A 6,021-nucleotide genomic window follows, 5' to 3' on the forward strand; every position below is an offset into this window, starting at 1 on the left:
GACATCTCGGGAGTGTATTGAATGAATGCCATAGATTTCTGCTTTAGCAGAGCTTACCTTCTGAAACTGATGACTCCCTCTTGACTTTGAAGCGTGTGAACCAACAGAAGACAAATGTTGAAATGTCTACTTCATATTTTTTGTTTGCACACTAGTAGTTGTTCAATTTCTCGTTTCACAGCAAGAGTTTCAATGCTCTCCTTCAAGTTTAGTGGAAGATAACCTACTTTTACTTTCAAGCTTTTGAATCAGTAACTTGAAGGTAACTTTGCACTTGATTGCAAATTAAAGTTGAAAATAGTGTATAGTTTGGATGATAATATTCTCATAACAATTCAACTGCTGGAGTTCAGTAGAAATTAGGGACATCTCTAATTATGAATGCCACTTGCAGGCATTTTAATCAAAACAACTTTCGAAATCAGCTATTAAGTAAAGACATAGGTTAAACCACTGTAACTGATCGCTGCCTTAAATCTGGATGTTAATATCTACCTTTTTGATATGTCCCTTGCAGTTCATATGATGGCAACAAAAAAATCACCTTATGTGGAATTACTGCAGATGTGACTGTGAATTCAGAGATTTCTTTCCTAAAACTGTCTAACACATTCTCTAAAGTGATCGCTTCAACGGGAACATGCACATCTACTTCATTTTCCTCACTCTCTCTCTCTGGCCCCCTGTGTTTTAATTGAATTTGTACTGAAAGTCTTGTTACATCAGAATGTGTCCCATGTAAAAGTATATTATTCATCCCTTCTAGGTCATAATCAAGTCTTTTCACAATTTACAACTTCCGGACTAGGTTGCGCATCTTATTGTTGTCAAGTGACATCATTCAAATAGGATGGAATGTTCTTTCACACGTGTATTTTGACAATCAAGCCAAAGAATGTCGCTGCATATTTGAAAGTATCCTAATTTTGCAGGGATCAAGTTTATTGAATTCTAATTTTCTTCTAAACTGTAAGAACAAGCACAATTTTCAACTGAACGTTGTTTTATGTTACAAATTTACTGCACTGCCATTCACAAACATGCACTGGTGTACTTTGTTACAAATCTGATCCATACATATATCTTCTTTCTTTCTTTGCACTAACATCTGCTTTGGGACTAGTGTACCTTCTTTCACATCACATGCATGTACATATCTGTCAACAGCAAAACCTGAGCAGCTGGTAGTAGCTCTACTCACAAAAACACATCTTTTACACTGGAGATATGTTTCCAGTTTCCTTCAAACATGGCAAAAAGTTGGACTTGTTTATGTTCTACTTTCTTTGCAATTTTGTAATAAGTTAACTAGCTTATGTAAGCTCTGTTAAGAATGACAATGAACGACTTCCACTTTCACAAACAACTTCAGCCTATGTCTTGAATCCAGTGACACAGTGAGCATGGCACCCATGTCTGAGCATACCCATGCCACTTAGAGCCACTCAGCTGGACTGTTCCCAAGCAGGGCCAAGGCTGATTTGCATATTATTGGGTTCAAACTCGGCCTGGGCGTAGTTGCGTAGCAGCACTACACATAGCTTCACATAGTCCACGCAGTCTGCATAGCGTAGCTGATGACACTGTGTACTTGTCCGCACTGTGAAACAATTGCAAAATAATTGCAAATGGCATCCTACACAGTGCCAGTTATAATAAAATAAGTATCTCTATCTTTATATGCTAAAGTGCATATAGTACTTTCACAAAAGTGAAACTGAAAAATTAGCAAGCAGTGAGAGAGGTGATGATTTTGGGATCCTTACTAACCTAGGGGGAGTACCAAACAGATGCCTTGAAAACAAAAAAAAGCACATCTTATTGAACGATTTGGTGGTGGTCCCATCCTCTTAGGACCACCCCAAGCACAGTTATTGGCAAAAAAAAATTCCCAACCAAAGGCCCTGGAAAGCATTATGGGATGAGATTAGCACTGGGCAGTGAATATTATGTAGTATCCAATATCAAAATATTTCTACAAAGAGCTGCAGTTCAACTGGTGGTTACTAGATGTCCCTCACCAGTCAAATGCAAATGCTTGATGAAAGGGTTTTAATAGTTTTGCATTTGACTGGTGAGGGACATCTAGTAACGACTAGTGGAACTGCAGCTTGATGTTAGTGTGGTGTTCAAAAACCTTGGAGTCCTTTAAAAGCAATAAGAGGCTGGCACAGATCTCTGAAATATCAAAGGACAGTTTATTACATGAAGTGAGGCTGCGTCGTCCAAAGGCCATGGCAAATGAATGAGGCAGTCTGAGGAAGTCAGAAGGCTGATGCCTTATATACATTTCAGACTTACACAGTAAGCATACATGAAAGGGGGCAGTCTTAGTTCCTGTGAGCACACAAGGAATACCTAATATGGACATGTAGAACCAAGTGGGAGGAACTAACAGTTTTCAGAACGTAGTGAACACATTCCTATGTAAAACTTAACCAGTAACAGATGCAGACTCTACCAGGCATTTCTGAGCATGCGTGGAAGTGGAGGAGGCTAAATATATCTTGTTACTAGGCAGACTTCAGGCGCAGCTAAAAGGAAGGTAGGACAATACAGATAGTGAGCACATGGCAGCACATGGTAGCCAAGATGGCCTCCAGAAACTAAAATGGCTTCTAAAAAGCGGATAAGATAACTTCTAAATGCAAAATGGCTTCTGCTAACGCTAACCCATTTATGCTAATTTACAACAGACGGCCGTTTTAGCGTTTGCTGAAGACATTCGTATTATTCAGTAGGAACATGGAAAACAGGTGCTCATTAATTTGAACATAATTTCGTCAATTTTCTAATTCATTGCTAGATAACCAATTCCATTCTAAACATTTCAGCAAGGGGATGACCAGGAATACTAAAGAACGGGACATTAGGTCATAAGCATACATACAAACAGTAGGAGGAAATAATGACCACTATTACAGAGAAAATTAGCATTTTCACAACCCTAAGCAATAGCAAATCCTAAAATCTTTCAGAAAACACTATATACTCATATAAAACAGTGTCAATGCAATCCTTCAATGCTCTCAAGTTAGATATAGATACTATTGCACAGAGAATGAACTTTTATTCTACCTAAACTAAACAGAACACTACTCTAGAATATTGCAGGCAAGACAATAAAAATTAATTCCACAACACCCAGTATTTTTAATTTTTAAGGAATCACTTTTATAACCACAACTTATGCCCAGAGTCCAATTCCAAGTCCCTCTGGCGGACTATTATTGTTCATCGAATCTCCTCATCCATCGCAACATGGGCCTCTCATTTCAGGCCTTCCATGGAAATGTATCTCAGCATCCGTTGGAGTGCCCTTTTTGGCAAACACTCATAGTTCAGTCACTCAAGGCAGTGCACCAGTGTCTCTCATCTGCTGCAGACACTTACAGCAGACACTACAAATGATGTACTCTTCGTGATCAAGGGCACAAAGCATCTCGTGCAGATCCAAGCACTGTCAAGAAAACTCCTTCAGCAAATCAGCAGCACTTTCAAACTCCAACACTCCTTGTTCGGTGTCAGAGGACTCTCAAGCTGCTCATTCATGGGCACCATAAGATAGTGCCTTTCACCAATCTCGAATTCTCCATTTCACTGCTCTTCCGGTAGGCAAAAGGGAAAAAGGGAACGATGTTGCCAAACTCAGGCAAAGACTCAGACCAAAGGACTCAAGGGGTTCAGGCCAAAACTTAGGCCAAGGACTCAGAGAGCTGTACACTGCCAGAGGTTGCCAGTACATAACAGGTACCTTTTTGCGCCTTTTTTTTTTCAATTCAACTTCTGTAGCAAAACCAAAGAGACTCCTTTTCTTCTGTCATGAAACGCTGGCCAATACATCAACAAAGAACGTGTGACTACCATTGATGGCGTTCAGATTCCTTACTGGGTGCTGGGACTATACACCAAAACTTCCTGCTTTCATCTATGGCTGTCAAGGATAGGAATTCGAATTCATCGTTGTCATTCGTTCTGCAGGTGTCACTCTCCCTTTGACTCTGGAGAATCCTGCAGAACCTATCAATGTAGAAGATATGACACAATTGTTAGTTTCCTTCAATTGTTGTACAAAAACAATTCAATATTTAACAAGGGATTGCAATCAGTTACCCTACAATCTTCAAGAGAGTAGTCATACGCCATGAGACTATCATAATCTAAAATACCCTATCATTCTCATAGAAGGCAAAACAATGACTCTAGCCTCTTCAATTGTGCTTCCATATGAGAGCATGTCTTCTATCATCTAAGGGTAGACAATTACATAAACATTTTATCTGAGTGGAAGTCCTTACATATAGGGGCATCATCTAATGGGTAAACATTTTCCTAAATGAGAAAATCTAAGTGTTCCTAAATCCCTCACCTAAAACATTTCAAAAACGAATTCACATAACAGATGATCAGGGGCATTCATACAATGGCTAATTTATCAAAAAATGTGAAAACAGAGAAAAAACAAGAGTACAAACTCCTAATGTTTCCATTATTAGAACACATGTGGTCCATCAAACATTAAAACAGCAGCTAAAAGAACTGAGAACCTAATTAGAATGGGCATTACATTTTTTTCACATTCAAGAATGAACATACAGTGTCTCCTATTGAGATGAGAAACTTTCCTTATTATATTATTAAATCAGTTAACCAGTCTATCACTAAGCTGACAGTCAGACTGGAAAGCATCAAAAATATAGGCCTAAAGAAAAAGTCTAAAGAGAAAGAAACAGTCTAGTCAGGTCATACAAAAGGGAATTATGCATAATGTGGTTGTTCCTATTACATCTCTGCAGTCTGGACACAATGCAACATCTGGGGAGAAGCGCTACACCATACACAGTAATCTCAGTTAATGGTCCAGTTCCTCCTTCAAGGAAAAAATGAAAAATTTAGAAAAATGAAAAAAAAAATATAGGTCACCTTTTAACAAGAGCCACGAATCTATAATTGCATCCTCAGGTCCAATCAAGGATATGTATATAAATCTAGGCCTGCTTGTTCCTTAAGGGAGAAGAGCAGTATCTGTATTGTGGCTTCTTGTATATCTCTTTTATTTTACTTCAATACTATTATCTCCAAATTTTAACATCCGTTGGTGAGGCGAATGTACTTTCATGATCACAGTATGCAAACATCATATCTGTGAAATTTAGTATGAACAAGAATATTAACCACATGGTGTAGAGCGACACGTACCGTCATACATGTCTCTTCACAACACAGGCAAACTTGTAATAATATCAAAAAGCAGCTAATAAAACAAAACAACATGTCATCACGCTATCATCAAAGATACATGCATATATAGTAAGCACAAAAAGCATAGACAAAGCACAATGGTATTTGTAATCAAGCAGAAACGCGTGCATGCATGCAACCCAAAACCCAGAATCCAGGCCAGCTTAATTTGTCAAAATCAAAAATTACACCAAAATTACGCTTTCATTTTACTCACACCCCGCTTTTTGCCAGGTTATCACCAGTTGCTGGTTATCAAAACTGGCAAATACAACTTACAGTGCCGTTTGGGAAAAAATGTAAAATCATGAAAAAACACACAAACATTTCATTTCAAAGAATTCATAATAAAACCCATCTCTTTGCAACATACTACTAACACAGCGCATAACAGAGTAAATCTCAACTGTTAACCAACCATCCCTCTTTTAAAACATGCTAACCCACTTTCATATTGACTGTAAAACGTTTCCACAGACACACTGCATCCCTTGCACCAGCCTTTCCATGTGGCCCCTTCAGACCCCCTGCCCTCAAGGCCCTGAGAGCCTGCGGCCCCTCATGGCCCTGGGAGCCTGTGGCCCTTCATAGCCCTGGGAGCCTGCGAGCCCCTCATGGTCCTCCCTCTCCCCAAAGCCCCTAAGGGCCTTTTTTTTTCCTTTCTTCAAGGCTGGTCAAGAATGCACTTCTCAAAAACAAAAACCCTCATGTAACCCATCCAATGTGCAAGCTTGAAATTCTGCTAATCAGAGAAGCTTTTCACCAAGCAGTCGTTGCTCC

The sequence above is a fragment of the Lissotriton vulgaris genome, unplaced genomic scaffold (genome assembly GCF_964263255.1).
Source record: "Lissotriton vulgaris unplaced genomic scaffold, aLisVul1.2 SCAFFOLD_3811, whole genome shotgun sequence".
NCBI lineage: Eukaryota > Metazoa > Chordata > Amphibia > Caudata > Salamandridae > Lissotriton > Lissotriton vulgaris.